The sequence below is a fragment of the Syngnathoides biaculeatus genome, chromosome 2 (assembly GCF_019802595.1).
Source record: "Syngnathoides biaculeatus isolate LvHL_M chromosome 2, ASM1980259v1, whole genome shotgun sequence".
NCBI classification, from domain to species: domain Eukaryota; kingdom Metazoa; phylum Chordata; class Actinopteri; order Syngnathiformes; family Syngnathidae; genus Syngnathoides; species Syngnathoides biaculeatus.
In genome coordinates this window covers 25,297,828-25,324,185 of record NC_084641.1, presented here as the reverse complement: position 1 = coordinate 25,324,185, position 26,358 = coordinate 25,297,828, and the positions used below count along the sequence as shown (strand labels likewise).

Here is a 26,358-nt window from a genome sequence, read left to right as displayed (position 1 = left end):
TGTGTAGGTAATGTGAGGTCAGTAAGAAAGCTGAGACAGTGTAGCAATTTAAAATGCCTGGGGGTAAGCCATAACAATTTCTGAAGCTGTTAAAGTAAATTGACAAATGGAACAAATAAACCAACTAAAATACAGTACAGCAGGGCATGACCATGTGAGGGATGCAATATTTTAAGATGAGACACACTGTGGGTGAAAACGTTTGTATTGTGTATGATAGCCGTAATAAATAGGTTGGCAGAAAGAGATAGGAAAACAAATGAAAAAAAGGTAATAATGAAGCAGAATAACAAGTTCAAGGAAGTAAGTCCCGAGACTACATGTGGGGGAGTTGTTGAAAGGGAGACATAAGCCACACAAACAGTTATGAGTTACTGGTACATCTATCATGGTGGCGTAATAATATTTTTATGGTATAGGGTCGGTTTTAGTCTGGATAATGCAAATACTGTACATGGAAATCATTAGTGGTTAAAATGCACACAAACTGTCAGCAGCATTAGCAGGAACTAAACGTGCTTTAAAAATTGAGAATCCTCTTGGGGCTTTGTTCCATTTTATCTGCTGTCTGGTGGGCACAAAGTAATGCACCTGAACGCTGATTTTCGACTGCCATTCAAATCCAATGAAAATAAAGATTGTGTCTATTGCCAGAGGCCCTGACACCTTCCGTGCAGTGGCGTGTCCTCACCAGACCACAAACTTGCGATGTGCAGTGGAGGTTGATGAGCGTGAGTAGTAGAGGCTGAAAGTTCAGACCAAAGTCATGAGCCTGTCCAACCCCAACACTGCCAGCTGGAATACATCCCGAAATATAGACAAACAACCTCGTCATATTTAGTATGACCAACCAAATAAATGCCTGTTTTAATTTCATGTGTGTGCTTTAAGGATCCTAGTGGAAAAGTACAGAGAAGGTCAGACGGAGCTACATTGTGTCTTTGTAGACCCAGAGAAAGCCTATGACAGAGTACCAAGAGAGGAACTGTGGAACTACGTGCGGAAGTCCGGTGTAGCAGAGAAATATGTTAGAATATTGCAGGACATGCATGAGGGCAGCAGAGCAGCGGGAGATGTGCTGTAGGTGTGTCAGAAGAATTTAAGGTGGAGGTGGGACTACATCAGGGATCTGCTCTGATCCTCTTCCTGTTTGCGGTATTAATGGATAGGCTGACGGATGAGGTTAGACTGGAATCCCCTTGGACCATGACGTTCGCAGATGATATCGTGATATGCAATGAAAGCAGGGATAAGGCGGGGGAATATTAGAAAGATGGAGGCACGCACCCGAAAGGAGAGGAATGATGATTAGCCAAAGTCAAACAGAATATATGTGCATGAATGAGAGGGGCGGTGGGGGAAGAGTGAAGCTCCAGGGAGAAGCGATAGCGAGGGTGGACAACTTCAAATACTTGGGGTCAACAAGCCAGAGCAATGGTGAGTGTGGTAAAGAAGTGAAGAAACCGGTCCAAGCGGGGTGGAACAGCTGGCGGAAGGTGATGAAGGGCAAAGTTTATAAAACAGTGGTGAGGCAAGTCATGATGTACGGATTAGAGACGGTGGCTCTGAAGAAACTGTCATGTCCCTGCCTTCCAGTCCTGGCTGTGCGTGGCCAGCTGCCCACACTTGCGCCTCATACGATCTGATGAACCCCTGTATATGTAGGACCAGATCGTCGCATCTCATGCCCCGTCCCAGCACTCCTGTATCTCTGATCGTGAACCAGTGTGTACCGACCTCCGCCTGTTCTCCGACCGACCCCGTAAGCCTGACTCCTTTGACACCTCTGCCTTCCTTGATCGATCTCCTGTGTACTGACCCTCGCCTGTCCCCTGACGACCCTTGTAAGCCTGCCACTACTAGTACTTCTGCTCTCTTAGACTGACCTGCTGGTAACCGACCTCAGCACAAATAACTGCCTGCTTGCCTCTTGAGTCACACATTTGGGTCTGCCCTCGAGCCTCACTCATGACCGAAACAACAGGAAGCAGAACTGGAGGTAGCAGAAATGAAGATGTTGAGGTTCTCACTTGGTGTGAACAGGTTGGATAGGATTAGAAATGAGCTCATTCGAGGGACAGCCAAAGTTGGATGTTTTGGAGACAAGGTTAGAGAGAGCAGACGTCCATGTTTGGGCATTTCCAGAGGCGAAAGAGTGAGTATACTGGTAGAAGGGTGCTGAGGATGGAGCTGCCAAGGAAGAGAGAGCAAGAGGAAGACCAAATAGAAGGTTGGTGGATGTTGTGAGGGAGGACATGGAGACTGTCGGGGTTATACAAGAACATCCACGAGATAGGCTAAGATGGAAAAAGATGACATGCTGTGGAGACCCCTAACGCGACAAACCGAATGCTCATCATCAGAGTAAAAAAACACGAGTGTTTCTTTTGGGTGGGGGGTGAATTAGACTAGTATAAATAACCCGAACCCTGTAACTTTGTAACAGAACCATTATTATCCAATTTCACGACAAAGCGCATCAAAGGATTCCATCCAGCTTTTATTTCCATTCCATTTTACTTTCGGGGCGAGATGCTGACACCCTGAACTGGTCACCAGGCAATGGCAGACAGTAAACCTCATAAACAATTATTAATCATCAATGCACTCAAATACTACATTTTTAAAAATGTTCATAGAAAGTCTTCTCGGAAAACATTAACTAAATGAAAATTGTGTGAATACAATTTTAGACTACAGTTTAGCGATTGGTGAATGAAGATATTGGCGTAATATCTCAATTTTGTCCACCGAATATATTTCCTTGTGGTCATACGAGACAATAGAAGAAGAGAAAAACAGGAATAAGATGGAAAAATTTTATAGTGGTATAGTGGGGAGTGGATGTAATAGCAGGTCTGTCTTTAACTGTTCCCCAGACACATAGTGTATATCAAATACTAGATTATTACTTCGGCAATGCCATATTTGGCCTGCATTTGCATTCAGCTGGATAAGGATGGCAGCCATAAACTACACATGCAAAATACCCATGTACTCGCGTCACACGCACCAGGGCGGCCAAGACTTTTAATATTGACAGTTTTATTAACTCTAGCGGTGGACCAGCTGAGGCTGAAAAATGATAAAACACCTCATTAATTTCTGATTCAAATCTCAAACAAGACGCGTGGGAAATGGGTTCCATATCATCTGGTTGATTGAAAGTGGATGACTGCGTGGTGGTTTCTTTCATTTTCTCTGCGACGAGCCAGCCAACCTTCTTCACGGTTGTTAGTGAAATCACATCATGAGGACTGGTTTCCCAGTGGGGCCGTACTATAGCCTGGAACACATGGAAAGATTTTTAACGTGTTTGGCTACGTTGGCGCTATGTTCTCCGTGGCCACAGCGTCACAGTCTGCCTGAATCGATTTACTTCTCCTTATTCTTACGGTGTATCACAATTTCCTTGACAGGCCGCGGAAGGGGCTCCTCAGGAAACTCAAAAGTGGACTATAGGTCGGCCTCTCTCCTAGCCTGGCATATTCTGTGATGGCTTTCTCAAATGAAGCATGGATGCTCGGCAACTTTGGAGCACATCCGTGGCCGGGCCGATTCCAGAGGTGGCAAAAGTACTGGTGGGTACATACCACCACTCATTTAATGTTTGCTATTATTTTTCTGCCTGCGATTGGCTGGCAACCAGTTCAGGGTGCATGATGACCGGGACCCTTGTGAGGATAAGCGTCTCAGAAAATGAATGAAAGAATGAATCTTAGTTTTCTGTTGGCAGCTAATTGTCATAGAAATAGATTTCTTGAAGGAAAACCTTTTACTCACTCCTAAGCCATATTCTTAACGTTCCATAAAATACCACTTCCATGACATAGGAAAGGATGCTATTTCGTTTCACATATTCCTTCTGCTTACCAAGTGTTTTCCCTTTTTTGATTGGACATTCTAAATTGCCCCTAGGTGTGATTGTGAGTGCGCCTGTTGTCTGTCTCCATGTGCCCTGCGATTGGCTGGCAACCAGTTCAGGGTGTACCCCGACTCCTGCCCGATGATGGGATGATAGGATAGGCCTCAGCACTCCCGTGACCCGTGTGAGGATAAGCTGCTCAGAAAATTCATGGCTGGATGGATGTGCATATTCACGTATGTAAGAGAGCTTGATTTCAACTCACCCTAGTTTTAATTTTCGGGTCTGGACACAATGAAAACAACAACCTTTCATAAAAATGGGAATGAATACAAATGAAAAGTAATTACTTTTTCTTAGCAGAGCAGCTATTAATTTTTTTCCATAACGCGTTCGACTCTTTCATAAAGAAGTGAGTTCCAGTGGAAACTCATTTCCACGAAGCGCATGTTGCCTGCAGGGGCAACGTCGCAGTTATTATTTCTCAGAAATGTTTAACACCACCAGGGAAAAATTATTTTTTTCCTTTCACAAGTATCAGAGCGAACAAATACAGGCCAGGCATAGTGGATAACAGGAATATCCTGATTAATTATTTTTTTTGCACCTAAGTCTGGGTCTTTGAATTTAAAGATCTGCAGCAACAGAGTCCTGATCCAATATCTCGACAATTCATTTAAAAAGAGCACCCACGAAAACCTCCGGCCAATGCTCTAAAGCAGCGCCACCGTGCCGCCTATCCGTCCATCCATCCATTTCCTGAGCCACTTATCCTCACAAGGGTTGCGGGAGTGCTTGATCATATCCCAGCTGTCAACGGGCAGGAGGCAGGGTACACCCTGAACTGGTTGCCAGCCAATCGCAGGGCACATGGAGACAGACAACAGGCGCACTCACAATCCCACCGAGGGGCAATTTATAGCCCCTAATTTATGTTGTACGTTTTAGAGTTTTGGGGATGTGGGAGGAAACGGAAGTTCCCGGATTAAACCTACTCAGGCAGGAGGAGAACATGCAAACTCCACACAAGTGGGGCAGGGATTCGAACCCCGGTACTCAGAACTGTGAGGCCAATGCTTTACAGCTGTTCCACCGCATATATATAATACTGTATCTAATAATACATAATTAAACATTGTAATGATTAACTGCAATTGTAGAGTTAGAAAATATATCATAACATTTTACATGACACAACAAGCATCACATTTTATTGATTTTTGGCAAATAATTTTGACAAGTATTGCTTGTGGGTAAATATTTTTCATGATTAGTGATTTTTGTTGAATAATTTTGAAAATTAATAATATGCTAAATATCTTCAAAATTTTACCTGTAGTCAATAGTGGCCTCCCATTCCCAACTAGTACAGCAAACGAAATGAAGAAGTGTCTAGTTGATTTTTGGCGACTATTTCTAAAATTACTTGCGCAGAGTTTTACCAAAATTAATGGGTGTGTCACGTCCCATCGGAAACGAGAGTAGGACCCAAATGCAGGAACTCGGAAGACGCAAGGTAGTTCAAGAAGAGACACGTTTATTGTATGCAGAGGGAGGGGATCGAGCAGGCAGTCCGGTGCAGCAGCGGTAGTTGTGACGTCGGGCGAAGAGAGCAGATGAGCGGACAGGCAGGAGTCGGTAGACGGGGGAACAATCAACGCAGGCAGACGTATCAAAGGAGTCAGGCTTACAAGGTTGGTCGGAGAACGGACGAAGGTCGGTACACACAGGTTCAATCCGGAGCACACGAATGGGACATGAAGATCATTACGAACTGGCCCGACCAGTCGTTATCGGGGTCATATAAATATGGCGGAAAATCAGCCCGCATGAGGCGCAGGTGTGCGCCTCCCAATCAGCGCAATCGCACTGGCACCCGCACAGCCCGGGCTGGAGCGGCAGGATCATGACAGGGTGAATGAATGCCGAATGCAAGATATCAACAAAATTCAACCTGTAGGAAGTAGTGGCTTCCCATTGCGGACTACTAGAGTCAAAATGATTAAAAAAATATATTCATCTTTGGTTTGATATATGGTGATTTGTTACACATTTGTCAACCTGGGATGTATAATTGTCAGCGCAGACTAACAGAGACAGATAGCGAAATGTAGCATCAAGCGTGGTTATTGCTATCGCATATACATTTGTAGTGACAGTAAATACAGCTGCAATAAACAGTTTCTGGAATATTTCTTTACATACTACACGTGATAGAGTTGTAAATGTAGTTAGGAGGCCGAGGACAAGCGTGTGAGAACTGAATGTCAGGCGAATATCAAATATTTGGCCAGCTTTTTCTTGCTGTCTTATTTTATCTTTCAACTTGCACTCAGGGTGTGTGGTCCGTGTCAGGCTTTTAACTAACGTGGTGTAACGGGCCAATATAATCAAAGCCGACTCTTTCTGTGTGTGTCACGCCATACACAAAGACACACGCAGAAGCCGGATGCATCTATGAAAAAGACATCTTTACACATACAAAAAAAAAAAAAAAAAAATTCTAAATAGTTATATCGTGTCGTGTAAAACCCAGCTATTACAATTTCGTTCGGCACGATCTTTGTACCTTTGAATTTTTTCTTTATCACTTAATTTGGATGAGCTGAAAATCATATATTCCACCTCAATTTTCAATTACATAATTGGATCAGAACATCCCGAGAGATTGGTTGTAAGAAGAAAAGATAACGTGCTCTAACATGGTCCGTGTTAGACCCAAAGCCAATTTTCAGTCACCTTCAGAGCCTTAAAAGAAATCGAAGAATGATCTCGGTGTCACATGCTGATGTGCAAAAGACTTCCTTTAGAGAAAATAACGAGCAATATGGGGGCGCGCATGGACACAGCGGTTTATGGGTATCCCTATCAGTGCTTCTTTTTTAATCTTATCTTTGTGTTTTTGGACACATTTCTCAAGTACGCCTCGGCAATACACTGCTTCACCAACCAAAAACTTTTGAACCTCGGATACCGTCACAAAACAGCGGTCTCGAGCGACTTTCACCGCAAACACAATGTTAAAGATGAGCTAGAAAAATTGCTGGGCTCGCTGTTGATGCTTTTCAGTTCAGTGAAACGGTGCAGGCGGAGGAGGGAGAGGAAGCAAAACCGGGGCCGTCAATCCGGCTGCCTCCTCAGGCTAAAGAAGAACCCACACAGACCACCTCTTCCATGCCTGTACCTCACAAATGCCAGATCCATCGGCAACAAAATGGACGAGCTGGAATTCAAACTTGCAGATAATCGTTATGTTCATGATTGCTGCGTTCTCATCATAATGGAGACCTGGCTTCACCCGAACATTCCAGATGCAAGTATGCAGCAAGCAGGCTGCAAACTGCACCGCTGGGATCCGACTGAAAACCCTGAGAAAAGCAGAGGTCGGGGGGACTCTGTGTGAACTGGGGCAACAACAATGAGATTATTGAGAGACATTGTTCATCCAACTTTGAGTACATGTCCATTAAATGCCGGCACTTTTACATCCCGAGCAAACTAACTTTAGCCATAATCACGGGTGTTTGCATCCCACCGGATGCTAACGTTCATGCTGTGTTCGCTCTATATTGCTGAATGGCGTCAATGACCAACAGTGGGCCCACTCCACACAAAGTCCATAAAAACCTGGCGAGAGATGGACTTCCGGACTGTTTTCAACAGACATGGGATCTTTTTGCACACCAGGACCTGGACAGATACAAACTTTGAGGGTTTTTCCGAATCAGAAACTATGGATGAGCATCCAGGTCTGTTAATTCCTCAAGGCCTTCAGGTCAGGTGACAGAGCTCAGAAGACACAAGCGAGTCATTGGCTGAGGGGCTCAATACAGAGAGCATAAACATGTCCCCACCAGCTGTCCAGCGTCTACTGCAAGATCTTCAACCTTTCACTGACCCAACCAGTCATCCCCTGCCATTTTAAATCCTCGACAATTATTCCCATTCCCAAAAAGAAATTCTTAACTACCTTCAATGACTATCGCCCTGCTCCACTCACACCTGTCGTTATGCAGTGTTTTGAGAGGCTGGTTCTCAAGTACGTCAAAGACTGGGAAAAAAACTTTCACTCCCGCCAGTTCGCAACCAAGCAAATAGATGAACCCAGGGTGCCATCGACGTAGCTCTACATGCTGTGTTGAGTCACCCGGAACAACCACAGAGCTACAGTTTATAGTAGTATGCTGTTTGTGAATTATAGCTCAGCCTTTAACACAATCATTCCAGACATTCCAATGATTAAACTGGACATTTTGGGTCCCCATCCTCTCACATGCACCTGAATAACGTGGTTCTTCAACTAACAGACACCAGAATGAGAATTGGCTCCAACCTTTCCTCCACACGTACACTCTGAGCCCGGCCTCATAACAGGGCTGCGCGCTGAGCCCCCTCCCGTACTGTTTCTACACCTTCGACTGGAGCTCAGTCCACAAAAATAACATCATCAAATTCACTCAGGACACAACAGTGATCGTTTTAACGGAGACAAGGCACCCTACAGAAAGGAGGTCCAGAAGCTCACAAAAAGGTTCACAGACAGCAATCTGACACTATAAAACTAAATGAGATCATTGTGGACTTCAGGATGAAGAAAAATGAACCTGCTCCACCCTTCATCAATGGAAAGTGTCTGGAGAGTCCGCACGTTCAAGCTCCTGGGAGAGTTCTCAGGAAAGACAACCTGGATTCAAATTTCCGGCTGGCTTTGTACCGCCCATCCATCGAGAGCAGGCTGATATACTGTGCCTCCATTTGGTACAGGAACTGCACTGAAGCAAGGCTTCAGAGGACAATCAAAGCAGCAGAGAAGATCATTGGCTGCGGTCTCCCCTCCGTGGCAGACATCTATGCCTCTCGGTGCCTCAGCAGAGCTCGGAACATTACTTAGGACCCTGCACACTCTGGCAAAACAGCCAAAGAGCATTGGCCTCACAGTTCCGAGGGCTGGGATTCAAATCCTGGCCCTGCCTGTGTGGGGTTTGCACATTTTCCCAGTGCCTTCATTTCATGGGTTTTCTACGGGAACTCCAGTTTCCTCCCACATCCCCAAAAACATGCATTAATTGGAGTCTCTAAATTGCCCCTGGGTGTGATTGTGAGTGCGACTATTGTTTGTCTCTATGTGCCCTGCGATTGGCTGCCAACCAGTTCAGGGTGTACCCTGTCTCCTGCCCAATGACAGCTGGGATTGCCTCCACCACTGCCATGACCCTCGTGAGGATAATGGATGGATGGATAGATGGACTACGTGCCCCGGTTCGCAACTGAGCTCCTGTCATCTGGAAGGAGGTACAGATGCGCAAAAGCAAAGGACCAACAGACTGAGAAACTACATTTTTTTCCAGGAGCCATTTCCAGCCTGCACTCTCATCTTTCCTCCAGCTGCGCTATTAATGCAAAAGCATGCTGATTTGAATATCTGAAGCAATACATTTTATGTATTCCATTTTACACATGGATTTTCATCTATTTATATTGATATTTTATCCTTATTTTTTTATGTATTTTATTTTATGTATGCACTGACGCGGGAGAGGCTCTCCAATTTCATTGTACTGTTTTGTATGATAACAATGACAGTCATTCGTTCATTCATTCATTCATTTCCGGAGCAGTTCTTGCTGGTAAGGAAAGCCTTCACATGGTGAACACTTCAGGTTACAGTTAGTTGGTGCTATCGCTTCACCACTTGTACTGCATCTCATTAGACATGAGAACATGTTTTGCGGCAGGGCTGCGACTGGTGAAGTTTTGCAAAGCGATGAGCTCTCGCGGAGAAAAATGAAATTTTCTCTGTTCTCAAATGAATGAAGCAGTCACACTTCAATTCCCATTGCAAATGCACGTCTGTTCCAGAAAATGTGCTTGAGCATTTCAGAGGAACTATAAATTATGAGCCATGTGGCCTGTGGAGAAGAGTGATGGTCGAATTGGTGGAATGAATAAGAGCACAGGAAGAGGTGGGAGCATCTTTATGGCAGGCAGCGAGTTTTTTCAATCACCCTCTGTGACTTATCCGAGGGTCACGTTTACATACTCGATTAACTGAGCAGTGATGGGAGGAAAAGGCAGAAGAAATAATTAGCCTTGGACATCGGAATACCTTCTTCCTGGAGAGGAGATGTAACTCTCGTTCTGACCCTCTCGGCGGCTCAGGATGACGAAACACAGCAGAGCTCGGAGAGAGCCCCTCCTCACTCGTCCTCCACAGCTGGAGCCAATAATCTGACAACCGTGTGTGTTAATCACATCTCCGAGACCATTCTTCACTCTGAAAGGAGAAGAACGCACTTCTCTCTGGTTGTTTTTTTCTTCTTCCCCTTTTATCTACTAAATTTCATCAGGAGGAAACAGGACAATGTGCCTGGTGAACAGACATTAAGGCGCTATATTTAGTAGAGTATATGTAGATACGTAGATGGCAAATGATGCATCGTTGATGTAATCCTCTTACGGTTCTCATTATTACTTGTGAAGGACTGATAGAAACAGGGAAATGTTCTAAATCTAAATCTTCACAATGCAGGGATTGTCCATTAAAATTAGCTGTCTGAGGTCAAATGGTTGGGAAGCTCAATTATTATGTTCATTTTCAAACCAGTCACTCACAAAAACAGCATCAAATGGAAGTGAAACGGCGAACAAGAGCTCGTCGTAAGCTTTACTGCCATTCACTGGAAAACACACATGCCAGTTTTAAACCCAGGATGGCGTGAGGTTTGTTTTAAGGCCAAAATTAGCTTCAGAGATGTTAAGATCAATGAAGTCTATGTCAAATACAAGTCTAAATACGTACCCTTCTATGGATTACAGATTTTGTCAGACAAAGTAGCATTTAGAATCTGATAAACCGATTTCAGATGCCCTTTTTGCAGGGAGGAGTTGCAGACAGTGACAATAGCGGAAAAACACAGACTATAGGCAGTGTCATAGCGCTGGGGTGGTGAAAGTGGATGGCTCCCATGAGTGTGAAATTGTGGAGGGTGAATTGAAAATATGCAGTCGAAGATGAGTGGTCGTATTGGGCATAATGCATGCACAAATAAAATCAGCATTTGAGCCTAGTGACCCCTCTTGCTACCCTTTCACTCTTCGCAACTACTCTATCGTGTCACCAATGAAAGCACAAGTAAAGGCCACTCTATGCTCATGCGGTTGCGCAGCCGACAACGCCAATATTGCATCGTGCGACCCGCTAATTGCCCCGCGCAGGACCTCTGCGTAGCATGTGCCGCACACGTCAAAAAAGTTGCACTGCAAGGAATGTAACTGCCTTCTCGAACGATTTCGGAGCACAATTAAACATCTCATCTTGTCATTTAGGTACATTTGTTCAAGCAGACACACTACCATGGTCGCCGTTTTGTTGCTTTGTTCCTTGTTACGGAAAGGAAAGGAAAAAATGGCTCCCTGAAATCATTAAAATGTGCTAAGGAAACCCCGCATCCAAGCCAATACCAGCCGTAGCGACATGTCTGACTTGGAGAAGAACTGCAGTAGATTTTTCAAAACTGAGCATGAAGGCTCGAGTATGAAGGCAAATGATGCGCAACAGACCCGCAGCAATGAAAACACGGTTACCTCACATGTGAATATTAAGAAGCCTTAAGACATGAAAAATCCAACTGGGAAGGTCGAGACTTGATTTCAAGAAAGGCAAATACACGTGGAAGGATAAAATGAGAAAAAACAATGTTATGAAAATCTTGCTTCTGTTTTTTTTTTTTTTTTTATGCTCGGCTTATTACATTGGGTGGAGAAAAGGTGCCTAGTCTGGACACAGGCAGACTTTTTTTTTCTTCCAAAGTTTGTACTCAACTAACCATTCTCAATCTGGCGGAGTTGTGGAGTACAGTACTGGTTTATACCAGGCAGTCGTTGATTATCCAAATGAATTTCTCTCTGGTTCTAACACTGCAATTATTCGGACAAACTAATGGGGCGAAGGGCGGTGAGGAGAGGAAGAGGGGCGGAGCCTCAGGAAAGAGACAGCAGAACTTGACGCAAAGTTAAAAAAAAAATACCGTTTGCAGTATATACTGAAGCTAGACCTTTCTACTGATGAACTGTACAGCTTCCATGATCTGATATTGACGGGGACCCAGATGCGAGCGGAGGCAGAAAGGGTTGAGGTGAAAGGTTTATTGAAGCGGATATTAAGGTGGATACTTTGGGGCGTATTGCAAGGCCGGCGAGACGGGGAATGCGCGGCAGCCGGTGACATCGGCAGGTGGAGCGCTAGGCGGCGTGCTGGAGGAGGTCAGCACAGCGGGGAACACGGAAGAAGCACTGAAGAGAAGGAAGAACATGGAGGTCAGAAGGGTATCTACTGTGAGACTGGTCTATCTCACGTGGAAGTGGATACCTGCTGTACCGCAGGTGAAACGCTAATACCTTGGCAAGGATTTCTGGGATCTGGCAGCCTTTAATGCAGGTGGTAATGAAGGATGATTAGTGACATGGTTGCAGATGTGAAGAGAGGCAAGAGGGCCACGAAGCGCCACCCGAGGTCCAACAGAAGTACTACACTCATGACGATAACCATACAAAATCAATTTCGTCTCGGAAACAAGGCCGTACAGCATTGTGTAAGTGAGCATATAGTCCCTCAAAGCCTCACCACATTGTTTCAAACATGTATTATGCAAATAGAGCTATCACAAGGCATCAAGAAGATATCTTTAGATCAAGCTGGGATGGGAGACCAATTGGGAAGAACGTCTTAATTTCTGTGCCGCCCGCAGGCTCCACCTGTCTTTCCTAATTTTCCGTGGTCAGCTCCGTCATTCTCCAACTGCCCGTCTCTTCATGGGAAAGACACTTTTGATCAGCGTCACAGTCATCACACAAGATAGGCCGGTAATATTGTGTGTGTGTGTGTGTGGTCTTCCTTCGCAAAAGTGCCGTTTTGTGTTGAATCGAACAGTCTATTGATCCAACTGCCCTTGGAGTGGGTTGTGTTGATCCCTGTTTAGAGCATTTAAATAAATAAATCTTAAATGAGAGGGGGTGGGCCGATCAAAGGACAACCAGTCACACTGGCATTCACACCCATGGACAATCTCCAGTGAACCTGAAAATATGATTTTAGATTGTGGGAGTTGTTTGGAGAGTGCGGCGAAACCCACACAAGCAGGAAGAGCACGCAAACTATAAACACGTGACTGAACGTTCTTCCTCGCCAATCTTGTACTGTGTTGCTGTTTTCTATTTCTGCATTTAATTATTTGCGGATTTACATGTTTAAGAGATTTTATTGCTGCCTGGCGCAGCCGATGAATGCGGGTTGTCACTGGGGTCCTGTAGTTACAAGAACAAATTATTATCGAATAATAACTGCAGCAAAAGCGACGGTTTGAGTTGAATTCTGTAATGTTGAGAACGTAATGAAAATGACACTAACTGGATAATTGCATTATACAGCTTGCAATCATTTTGAAAACATGAAGCTGATGAATGCCGCTGACTCCAGAAGATGCTGCAACAATTATGCCCATGTACCTCTGCTGCTTTATTAGCTTTTCAATACCACGAAAGAAGGAGAAAAGGATCTCTACAGGTTGGCCAGACAGAGGGATAGAGATGGGAAGGATGTGCAGAAGGTTAGGGTGATTAAGGATAGAGATGGAAATGTGTTGACTGGTGCCGGTAGTGTGCTAAATAGATGGAAAGAATACTTTGAGAAGTTGATGAATGAAGAAAATGAGAGAGAAGGAAGAGTTGAAGAGGCAAGAGTGAAGGACCAGGAAGTGGAAATGATTACTAAGGGGGAAGTCAGAAAGGCACTACAAAGGATGAAAAATGGAAAGGCAGTTGGTCCTGATGACATACCGGTAGAGGTATGGAAGCAATTTGGAGAGATGGCTGTGGAGTTTTTGACCAACTTATTCAACAGAATACTAGCGGGCGAAAAGATGCCTGAAGAATGGAGGAAAAGTGTTCTGGTTCCCATTTTTAAGAACAAAGGGGATGTTCAGAGCTGTGGGAACTATAGAGGAATAAAGTTGATGAGCCACACAATGAAGTTATGGGAAAGAGTAGTGGAGGCTAGACTCAGGACAGAAGTAAGTATCTGCGAGCAACAGTATGGTTTCATGCCTAGAAAGAGTACCACAGATGCATTATTTGGCTTGAGGATGCTCGTGGAAAAGTACAGAGAAGGTCAGAAGGAGCTACATTGTGTCTTTGTGGATCTAGAGAAAGCCTATGACAGAGTACCAAGAGAGGAACTGTGGTACTGCATGCGTAAGTCTGGTGTGGCAGAGAAGTATGTTGAAATAGTCCAAGACATGTATGATGGCAGCAGAACAATGGTGAGGTGTGCCTTAGGTGTGACAGAGGAATTTAAGGTGGAGGTGGGACTGCATCAGGGATCAGCTCTGAGCCCCTTCCTGTTTGCAGTGGTAATGGATAGGCTGACAGATGAGGTTAGACTGGAATCCCCTTGGACCATGATGTTCGCAGATGATATTGTCATATGCAGTGAAAGCAGGGAGCATGCAGAGGAACAATTGGAAAGATGGAGACATGCACTGGAAAGGAGAGGAATGAAGATTAGCCGAAGTAAAACAGAATATATGTGCGCGAATGAGAAAAGTAGAGGGGGAAGAGTGAGGCTACAGGGAGAAGAGATAGCGAGGGTGGACGACTTCAAATACTTGGGGTCAACAATACAGAGCATTGGAGAGTGTGGTCAGGAAGTGAAGAAACGGGTCCAAGCAGGTTGGAACAGCTGGCGAAAGGTGTCTGGTGTGTTATGTGACAGAAGAGTGTCTGCTAGGATGAAGGGCAAAGTTTACAAAACAGTGGTGAGGCCGGCCATGATGAGAGACGGCTCGGAGTGACCAGGTTGGATAGGATTAGAAATGAGCTCATTAGAGGGACAGCCAAAGCTGGATGTTTTGGAGACAAGATTCGAGAGAGCAGACTTCGATGGTTTGGACATGTTCAGAGGCGAGAGAGTGAGTATATTGGTAGAAGGATGCTGAGGATGGAGCTCCCAGGCAAAAGAGCGAGAGGAAGACCAAAGAGAAGGTTTCTGGATGTGGTGAGGGAAGACATGAGGGCAGTTGGGGTTCGAGAGGAAGATGCAGGAGATAGGCTAAGATGGCAAAAGATGACACGCTGTGGCGACCCCTAACGGGACAAGCCGAAAGGAAAAGAAGAAGAAGAAGAAGACAGATATGAAACTGATCTGCTGACATTTATACTTCACAACATTTGCTTTGGCTCAAATGAGGGAATGTACACACACATTCCAGCAAATCAGAATTTTTCCCGTCAATTGAATAGTTTCATGATGCTCCGTGCGTGCAGAGAATTTTGGAGGGGCAGATGTTCAAAGTAAAACGGGGGCCATTGGAACTTTTTTTTTTTTCTAAATTGTGGAAACTATGTAAATGAAGTGGGCACCGAATGCTCATCTGTGGCCATGCAGTACAAATTTGTAACTCCTTACTGGAGAATTGGGGAAGCAAATTGTTCAGAGGGTTGGATTCAGGGGAAAAAGGGGCACCTGCTCGAGCACTCATAGCCCCCTCTCTGCACATCGTGAATTCTCTGGATAACTTCTACACTGATTAGTATTGAGCAAGAGATGTTGGTTTTCTGAATAAATAAATATCCTGGACCTTGGTCGTTAATGCTTTGCATCTGTCTCAAAAGCATAAAGCATCATTTGATGATTGATGGAACCACACATGATCAAAGAAGTACGCTGATTAAAAACATAACGTGCACAGAAAACTGAACACTGGTGATGTTACGGAAACATTTAGAAAGATATTAAAGCGGTGTAACTAACCTTGTGGTTGGTGCTGTCGAAATGATGAAATGCGGGGAGCCCACTCAGTTCAGTCAGAATACTGTATGAAATGATTGCACGTGGCACCCAGCACAATTTGTCTAACTTCACTCCAAGTACACACAAACATCAAAACAGTTTCAAAATGTAAAATTGAGAAAAAAAGATTGTTGATTTCAGATCTGGGGCGCCGCTATTAAAATCTGCTCTAAACTCAACAGGTTTTCAAATTTCTACAGGGATTAGAACTTTTGCCAAACAGATCAGGAGAACATTTTTGTCATGTGCAGTATATAGTGAGTTGGAGGCCCCATAACTCAGTGGTTAGAGGATTGGTTTGGTAAACCAGGGGTCATGATTTCGTATCCCATTGGGGCCTCCACTCCCCAAGAGGCGGTGTGTCAGGAAGGGCGTCTGCTGTAAAAACTGTGCCAAACAAATACGTGCGTTCATCTGAGATGACACGCTGTGGCGACCCCTTACGGGACAAGCCGAAAGAAACTTACTTACAGTAAATGGTGTTGGTCTGCATATGCTGTCTTGATGCAAATATGCATCTACTTCATTGTTTATGCAATAGAAAATCAAGTGGCTTTCTGACTGCCCTGTACCTGAATCATGCTGCAAATTTCATAGGAAGGACAGATGATAAAGAAAAATCCTACAACAACAAAAGAAGTCCCTACAAATATTATGTCTACTGTTTTCAAAAAGCCTTGGGATTGATCCACTAACCCTAAGGAACCGACCTGGTTGGCGCCCCTGCCCTACTGCCCTATGCCACGTGGATAGGGTGAGGAAAGGGGCAGGAGTGTCAATGAGTACCAAATGCTAGTATCTTGATCCGATTGAAGAGGAAAAGGTGGTGCTGTTCTGACCTAACAGACCGAAACGTATGTAAAGATTTACCGGCGGTTGGTGGGGTCGCTTCTTGGAAAACATAATTCCTACCTTCAGGAAAAACTTCAACCATGTTCCGGGGGAGGCAGGGACATCGAATTCTGTGCCTCCATTGTTGAGGGCGTAAAGTGACGGCAATGCAACGACGGAGTTGTAGACGCCCCACTGCGATGCCGACAAGCCGAAGAAGAATTCTCCAAATGCAGCTGCTGTCTGTATGGGCATCTATCCATTTTCTTAGCCGCCTATCCTCACGAGGGTCGCGGGGGTGCTGGAGCCTATCCCAGCTGTCAACGGGCAGGAGGCAGGGTATACCCTGAACTGGTTGCCAGCCAATCGCAGGGCACATTGAAACAAACAGACGCAGTCACAATCACACCTTGGGGCAATTTAGAGTGTCCGATTAATGTTGCATGTTTTTGGGATGTGGGAGGAAACCGGCATGCCTGGAGAAAACCCACACAGGGAGAACATGCAAACTCCACACAGGTGGGGTCGGAATTCGAACGCCGGTCCACAGAACTGCGAGGCAGATGTGGCAATCAGTAATATAACATAAACTTCAATCATAATTTCAGTTGTTGTTAATTTCACTTTTATCTTGTGTGAATACGGAGCAAGATTATATAATTTGACTTGCGATTTGTTTAAACCAAGTATGGACTCGACTTGCTTGAAATTTTGTGGCAACTCGACTTGACTTGCTTTTTTTTAAAAAAAAAAAAAAATTTGATTTCATTCCCCCACAGTGACTTGGGACTTGCTCTTGACTTTACGGTTAGGACTTGAGCCTTGCCATAAGTGACTTAGTTTCACCTCTGGTCTACACTGTAACAAGAAATTGGGGAAAACGCTATAGCAGCCTAGCTAAGCAACATCCCCACATGTAGACGATTCAAAACCTGATTTTTAGCACAACAGCTGGTTTTTAATCAACCAAGTTAAGATCCCAACGATAATGAGTCACTTTTAATACCCGAGTAGTTGATCCTGTGGATACTATTACAACCTGAGAATGTATGCAAACTCAAACCAAAAATCCCATACTACAAGAAAGTCTGAAAACCTGTGACTCGTCTTGGTTTTGCTTGCTTGGATCATGGTTTAGGATGCCCTATGATTGGGCTGCAGTTCGGGCCTCAAACCGTTCAGCACCATGGAGAGTTCTCTCAGGCGGAAGGTGGCTTGGCGATGTAGTGGTTGGAAAATCCATCCATCAATTGTCTGAGCGGCTTATCCTCATGAGGGTCACGGAAGTGCAAGAGCCTATTCCACCTGTCATCGGGCACTGATTGCCAGTCAATCGCCGGGCACATGGAGACAAACAACAGTCACACTCACATTTACATCTAGGGGCAATTTAGACTCCCCAATTAATGCTTGTTTTTGGGATGCGGGAGGAAACCATGTGCCCAGAGAAAACCCATGTAGGTACGGGGAGAACATGCAAACTTCACATAGGCGTGGCCGGCATTCGAACGCCGCTCCACAGAATTAGCCATGAACTTGATCCTTACTCAGCTGGTAGCGCCATTGGGCCTTTCTAACTCAGGCTTTGCTTCAGGTTATCACTTAAAAATCATAAAACATATACCAGTAGGTTTCATCAAGTTTGTACCAAATCAAGCCTTCACTCTACCTGTAAGTGTCACGACCCATTGAAACAGAGGTAGGACCCAAATGCAGGAGTCGGGAGATGCAGAGGTAATTCGGGAAAAACGTTTATTATTCCAAGGTCGGGGATCGGGCAGGCAGTCAGGTGCAGCAGCGGTAGTCGGGGACGTCGGGCGTAGAGAGCAGGTCAGCGGGCAGGCGGGAGTCAGTACTGGGGAAATTGATCAAAGCAGGCAGGAGTATGAAAGGAGTCAGGCTTACGGGGTCGGTCGGAGAACAGGCGGATGTAGGTGCACACGGGTTGACGATCAGGGACACGGGAGTGCTGGAACGGGGCATGAGTTGCAACGATCTGGGGCTGGACCAGCCGTCCCCATGGTCCTATATACAGCGGGGCCAATCAGCCAGCATGAGGCGCAGGTGTGCGCCTCCCAATCAGCGCGGCCGTGCTGGAGGGCTGGACCGACAGGACCATGTCAGTAAGCAGCTAATTGACGTATTGTCCTCGACTTTCATTTTACCTTTGTTTTGCCGTTTCTAGAATTTCCACACCTGGCACCTTGTCAGCAAGACACGGTAACGTCCTGACTTCTCAATTCCAGCTTGCGTAGACGCCTGCATGTTCAGTATTTGGAGTTAAACGATGAATAAGCAAAAGAAGAAGCAGCACATTACTATCATTTTTCAATCTCAACAGAAACAGAACTTGTGTATTAAATTCTAAGAGCTGGTGTAGCTTATGTGGCTGGTGAGTGACTTTTTTGGGATTAAGTCCCTCATTATGCAATGGTTGCAACATTGTGTCATTTTTTTAAGAAAATGACAAAATGGAAATCATTTTGGCAAGTTTGTGCAACACTTTCTCCATCACAAATTGCACATATTTCCCTGATATATTTGCATTTGTTTGCATCAGTAGAAATATCTTTGTTCTTTTGAATGTTATGAAGGTCAGCTTGGTTTGATGTGTTACATGATTTGTCAGAATTGTATTCCATCCATCCATTTTCTCCGCCGCTTCTCCTCACAAGTGTCACGGGAGTGTTGGAGCCTATCCCAGCTGTCAACGGGCAGGAGGTGGGATACATCCTGAACTAGTTGCCAGCCAATCGCAGGGCACGTAGAAACAAATCACACCTTGGGGCAATTTAGAGTGTCCAATTAATGTTGCCTGTTTTTGGGATGTGGGAGGAAACTGGAGTACCCGGATTAAACCCACTCAGGCAGGAGAACATGCAAACTCCACACAAGTGGGGCAGGGATTCGAACCCCGGTACTCAGAACTGCGAGGCCAATGCTTTACAGGTGTTCCACCGCATATATATAATACTGTATCTAATAATACATAATTAAACAGAACATGCAAACTCCACACAGGTGGGTCTGGGATTTAACTAGGGACCTCAGAACTGTGAGGCCAACGTGTTCCATCTGATCCACCGTCCCGCCATATATATATATATATATATATATATATATATATATGCAATTTAGAGTGTCCAATTAATGAGAATTGTATTGTGAAAAAAAAAAAATTAAGCTCATTCTATTAACCCAATATCAAACAAAGACAAGTAATCACCAGCTCAGAAGACTTAAGTCTGGATAACCCCCACGATATTCTTTTTGTAGTATTAACATCCTTAACGATGATCAGATTTAACCATCATTTATGCTTGATGGTTTCTGTTCTTGTTCTTTTCCGTTTCTAATTGGCAATTAGCAAGATACAGAAGTCGATAAGTCAATGACATGCTTTGAGTGAGACTGCAGCGGTAGTGATGGAAAAATACTTTTAAAATAACTCCCAGGAGAAAATTCTGACCCAGGTGGACGTTTTCATGCGACTTGTGGTTCGAAGAAAATTTTGCATTTATTTCATTTTTCTCTGCTTTGCTTTACAGGGGAGCCAAGTCTGCGTGAAGCTGCCGAAGAGTGCCTGGTTTTCCTCGCAGACTTAAATGACATCTCCAAACAAAACACCCCTCATTTCAAAACAAAGACCGAGAGTATTTTGTTCAACTGTGTGAACAGACCGGGAAACAAGCATCTGTTGAGGAAAACCACCGAGGGAATTGAGAGGCCTCTCAAAGTCAGCTAGCAGGTTGCCGAAACTTCATCGCCAAATCCAAACAGTCAGTCGTGTTTGCGAGACAAAAAAATACCACACGCCTTGTGAAATCATCCGAAATGAGACGCTTGGCCCTGGCGCTCATAAAGAAATCCCAGAAGTAGCCGACGTTTTCCGCAACCTATTTATGCGAGCGGCGCTCTTCAAGCATGACAACTGCCATAAAAAAAAATAATTACACTTTTTTTTTCCTCTGAGTTTTTGCGGCTCTGCTTTCCATTGCTGCAATTATATCTCATCAGGTTTGTTTGTGTTACACTAAACAGACCCACATTTCAAATTAAGATCATCTGTGTCAATTGATATATATTTTTTTTTTTTTTTTTTGTGTGTGTGGCATATTTGTTCGGCGGTGTGCCGTGCAATTTTTCTCATGTGAAATACAAGATGCTCTTTGGTTCATGAATGTTGAAAAAAAAAAAACTTATCTGTGCAACATCTCCATTTCAGTTCTTGAAGTTACGTGTTAGGCTGCACGGTGGCTCAGCTGGAAAGCATTGGCCTCACATTTCTGAGGTCCCAGGTTCAATCCCAGCCCCGCCTGTGAGTAGTTTGCATGTTCTCCCCGTGTCTGTGTGTGTGTGTGTTTCCTCCCACATCCCAAAAAACATGCATTAATTGGACACTCTAAATTGTCCCTAGGTCTGATTGTGAGTGTGACTGCTGTCTGTCTCTATGTGCCCTGCGATTGGCTGGCAACCAGTTCAGGGTGTACCCCGCCTCCTGCCCGTTGACAGCTGGGATAGGCTCCAGCACTCCCTGCGACCCGTGTGTGGATAAGCGGCAAAGAAAATGGATGGAAGGAAGTCATGTGTTATGTGAACACAATCAATTCTGGTTCATTGGCTGACATCTGTTTTTCTTGTTGTTTTTTTTAACAGAGATTCAAAAGAAAATTATATTCAAAATAATTATGACAAAAGAATTAAATCATTTCGGTTTCAAACTGTCACCATCACGTTTTAAATAGTTTTTCTTATTTAATGTTCTCCTTTTACATTTTTACTTTTTTAGTGCAATCCATCCATTTTCTTAGCTGCTTATCCTCACAAGGATCCCGTTTCTTAATGGTCATGTTAAAATTGTTGCTGTTGTGAGTTCTTTCTCCTCCATAATCAGGATGAATGTTTTGGCATAGATTTTCATGGACATATGTCTTTTCTGTCCAATCCGATTTGGTTTTCTGATTTGGGCTGCCAATGGAAAATGCAGTGCAATACTACATTTAAGACAGCAAACAAAATCTTGGGCAGTTAGGCATTCATGCACATCTTCCGAAACATGCATTAGCATTCAAGAAACAGTGAAGCGCTACAGACTCCCGCTTATCACGCTGACATACCCAGGAGTCTCCTTCTCCCCGTGCCTGCGTGTGTTTTCTGTGGGAACTCCTGGCATTCCCAAAACATACACGGCAGGTTAATTGGAAATTGCGCATCGTTGTGAACTTGCAATGGGCAATTTGTGCCCTGTGATTGGTCGGTGACCAGTTCAGGGTGTAGACCGCCTTTCACCTAAATCAGTGGGGTGAGGCTCCAGCAAAGCAAGTTCTTCAGTGAATGGGTGAGTGTAGAATTTCTTGTTCAAGGGATTTTTTTTTTTTTTTAATGAATTGTTTTTTAGAATTTCATGATGCACCTTTTATGCACATCAATGCTTTAGGAGTGCAGGTGTACCTAATGGAGCGTCCAGAGCAACCAGATGGCACCTTCTAATTGTTTGTAGTAACATTACACAAGTTTGAATACTATCACTCAATAAAGCGCAAAAAAAAAAAATAAATCCATATATAACAGCCACAAATTCTCTCTTTTGTAAAGAAAATTATACTACCCAAAACATTGATATTGATTAATTCTGAATTACTTTTTTTTCACACCACGGGAAGAGAATTTTATTTTAATTACGTGCTCATTTGTGAATATGTAACAAGCTAGCAAACAATACCAAAGAGTTATCTTACGCAAAAACACACATACACAATAAATGGAGTCTAGTTGGGTAAAATTAAATATAGTTCAGTTTCCAAAGAGTCTCCAGTGCAATGAGTTGGAAATCCAAGGCAGTTAAATGTCTTAGTGCAGAGGAAACATTTTCTCCGCAATCAAGCTTCTGCTAACATTCCATTATGCTGTCACTGACAGTCATCCGCAATGAATCCCACGTTGACTTTGATCTACACTAAATGGTGAGTTATATAAAAATAGTATATAAAGCTATACAGTTCAGTATCCATCTATCCATTTTCTTCGCCAATTTATCCCCACGAGGGTGGCGGGAGTGCTGCAACCTATCCCAGCTGTCCACGGGAAGGAGGCAGCGTGCACCCTGAACTGGTTGTCAGCCAATCGCAGGGCACATCGAGACAAACAGACGCTCTCGCAATCACACCGAGGGCCAATTTAGAGTGTCCAATTAATGTTGCATGTTTTGGGGATGTGGGAGGAAACTGGAGTGCCCGGAGGAAACACACGCAGGCACGGGGAGAACATGTAAACTCCACAGAGGCGGGGCCGGGATCAAACGTTGGACCTCAGAACTGTGAGGCCAACGCTTTCCAGCTGTGCCAGCGTTCTGCCTATACATTCCAGTATATGTATATATGTCTTAATTATGTTGAGTTTTTTATGTTTTTTTTGAGGATTATACAACACACATAATCAATAGTTAAAAAAAAAAATTGAAAGGTTCCTTTTTGCAGGCAGCACAGTGGCTCAGCTAAAAAGTGGTCAATCCCGGACCCACCTGTGTGGAGTCTGCATGTTCTCCCGTGCCTGCGTGGGTTCTCTCCGAGCACTCCGGTTTCCTCCCACTTCTTAAAGACATGCAACAGTAATTGGACACTCTAAATTGCCCCTAGGTGTGATTGCGAGTGCGGCTGTTTGTCTCGACGTGCCCTGCGATTGGCTGGCAACCAGTTCAGGGTGTACCCCGCCTCCTGCCCGTTGACAGCTGGGATAGGCTCCAGCACTCCCGCGACCCTCGTGAGGATAAACGGCTAAGAAAATGAGTAGTGAAATGTATAGCATTATATCGTACATTTTTATAACTCACCATTTAGTGTAGATCAAAGTCAACGTGGGATTCATTGCGGATGACTGTCAGTGACAGCATAATGGAATGTGAGCAGAAGCTTGATTGCGGAGAAAATGTTTCCTCTGCACTGAGACATTTAATTGCCTTGGATTTCCAACTCATTGCACTGGAGACTCTTTTTAAACTGAACTATATTTAATTTTACCCAACTAGACTCCATTTGTGTGTATGTGTGTTCTCATTTGCATGGTTTTTTTTTTTCCCACTGTGTTTTTTTGCATAAATGATGGGAAGAAAGTAGAAAAGAGTGTTTCTGTGCACTGGCATTGTGGGCGGAATTTTGTGTAGTGTTTGCATGATGGATCTGTTTTGTGGAAATTATGATAGAACGGCGCAGGATATTTCATTAGTTGTTTTTGTCTCTGTAGTTACTGCTGAAACACCTACAGCAGATACTGCAGTTTCTCCTGAGTTTCCACAGATTGCTCTTGATGCCTCCTTTTTCAGGGAGTCGTAACTAGGTCAGCTCAAGGGTTAGGTCAGGGTCGGGTCGGAGCGGAAAAATAGCAATGCTTTCCTCTCAGTTTCTAAAGTTGACTTTTTTTTCCCCCTTTCCGACACAGTTGGATGGCCAGATGATGATTTGACCATCGCTGGGCCTCTGGACTATCCTGTATGTACTTTGTTCATCTAAATCAGAGCTCCTCTGGGTGTAATTCTCTGCTGGGTCCTTGCTCGCTACAAGAGCCGGAGCAGATGGTTTGGTATTGACTTGCAAGGAAGTCCTCCCTCCCCCTCCCCACACTACCACCACTACCGCTCGTGGGGGGGACAGGGTGTGTGTGTGTGTGTGTGTGTGTGTGTGTGTGTTGTGTGTGTGTGTGTGCGTGGGGGGGGGTTACTCAGCTCACAAGCAAAACAGGAAACAGGTGAATAATGTAATTTTTCTTTAACTTCGGAACCTGAAAGCTACATTCGTTGGATTAGCTCTAAGCAGTAATTTACACCGGATACTCAACACAATACAAATGTATTCAATTAAACATTCATGGCTCCAACATCAAATCTATTTGTTAGATTCACTCATGTTTAATATAAAATGAGGCCCTGTAGCTCAGTGGTTAGAGCACTGGTTTGATAAACCAGGGGTTGTGGGTTCGTATCCCACTGGGGCCTCCACTCCCTGAGAAGGGTTGCGTCAGGAAGGGCATCCGGCGTAAAAATTGTGCCAAACATATGTGCGTTCATCTGAGATGACACGCTGTGGCGACCCCGAAAGGGACAAGCTGAAAGAAACTTACTTTACTCATGTTTAATATAGCAACAAGCCAGACCAAAGGAAAGAGATTTGTGAGCAAAAAAAACATACAATCCAATTAGGACACTGGTTATACGATGATTCTTTTTACTGTTGTTAGTGTCAAATGTAGTTACAGTGCATTATAAGTGAGATGATGAACACAGTACAACTCTCACCAAGAAGCTGGAAGATGTCGCTTGATGAGGAAATTGTCTGTATTCGAACTTTTGAACAGACATTAGCAGTTTATGTTGATCTTGGTGGCGCATTAATGGATACATGTAATGAAATGCTTGAAACGCTGACAAAAACTACTCAACTCAATTGTGCTCTGTCGTTCTGTTTGGGGCGGCACGGTGGAACAGCTGGAGAGCTTTGGCCTCACTGTTCTGAGGACCGGGGTTCAAATCCCAGCCCCGCCTGTGAATCGTTTGCATGCTATCTCTGTACTTGCGTGGGTTTTCTCTGGATACTCCGGTTTCCTCAAACATCTCAAAAACATGTAACATTAATTGGAGCCTCTAAATTGCCCCAAGGTGTGATTGTGAGTGTGACTGTTGCCTGTCTCCATGTGCCCCGCGATTGGTTTGCAACCAGTTCAGAGTGTGTACCCTGCTTCCTGCCCAATGATGGCTGGGATCGGCTCCAACATTCCCGTGACGCTCGTGAGGATAAGCAGTTCAGAAAACTAATGAATGTTCTGCTTTGGGCCATCACAAGACAACCCAGTGGATGTCTCCTGTTATTTTTCAGATATGTGTGAGTGATTATGTGGATGAATAATACATAAAGGGGCACAGTTTTGAATAAAATCAACCATTTTACTCACTGTTAAAAGCCTTTGTGACCGTCGTCTCTCAGCAAGCCTTATCAGGTAATAACCATAATGAATGGAAGTTTAATGACCTGTATATCAACCGTGTTTTTTTTTTTTTTTTTTAAAGGAAGTAGAATTAAAGATGCTATCTGGCCATGTAATAAAATAGGGGGAGCCTTGGTAGGACAAATGGCAAGCCTGAGCATCAATGTCATCTTTCTGCTGATCAGGCACTGAGACTCCTGCTCATGCATTATGAGAGCCCTCTTAAGGGAGGCAAAGCTTCTGGACACCTACTGACGTTCAACAACTGTGCTGGAGCAGACAAAGACCAGCACTCTGCGTACCCCATAATTGGGCTGTGACCCAGCATTTTCATGTGACAATTTTAATAGACCAAATGCAAATCTGTGTGGCAGATATTTTAGCTCCAAAACTGGAATTTTAACTCTACATGCAAAAGAAAAACCTATACATACATATATTTACATCTAAATAAATAATATAATTATATATACATCCATCCATGGGGCCCCGTAGCTCGGTGGTTAGAGCACTGGTTTGGTAAACCAGGGGTTGTGGGTTCGTATCCCACTGGGGCCTCCACTCCCTGAGAAGGGTTGCGTCAGGAACGGCATCTGGTGTAAAAAATTGTGCGCTCTCTCTCTCTCTATATATATATATCCATCCATCCATTTTCTTAGCCACTTATCCTCACAAGGGTCCCGGGGAGTGCTGGAGCCTATTGCAGTTGTTAGTGGTTAGGAGGCAGACAATCACAGGGCACATGGAGACAGACAACAGTCACAGAATCACACCTAGGCACAATTTAGCTTCTCCAATTAATATTGTTTGTTTTTGGGATGTGATAGGAAACTGGAGCGCCCGG

The 26,358-nt window shown here is 44.3% G+C and overlaps 1 long non-coding RNA gene and 1 other non-coding gene across 4 annotated transcripts in view; both read left to right on the top strand.

Annotated features, from left to right (window-relative positions):
- LOC133495243 (uncharacterized) overlaps window positions 1-24,211 on the top strand; it is a 38,404-nt gene extending 14,193 nt beyond the window's left edge. Inside the window, exons 4-7 of one of the 3 annotated variants that reach the window (XR_009793526.1) lie at window positions 3,420-3,581; window positions 20,090-20,289; window positions 20,767-20,859; window positions 23,976-24,211. This is a non-coding gene — a long non-coding RNA (uncharacterized LOC133495243). Of the gene's footprint in view, window positions 1-3,419; window positions 3,582-20,089; window positions 20,559-20,766; window positions 20,860-23,975 lie in introns of all 3 variants that reach the window. The other 2 variants (XR_009793520.1, XR_009793523.1) reach the window with 2 other exon arrangements.
- A 244-nt stretch (window positions 24,212-24,455) lies between these two features.
- trnai-gau (transfer RNA isoleucine (anticodon GAU)) lies at window positions 24,456-24,528 on the top strand. The gene has a single exon. It is a non-coding gene; the product is annotated as a tRNA-Ile (tRNA).
- Window positions 24,529-26,358: the final 1,830 nt, after the last annotated feature.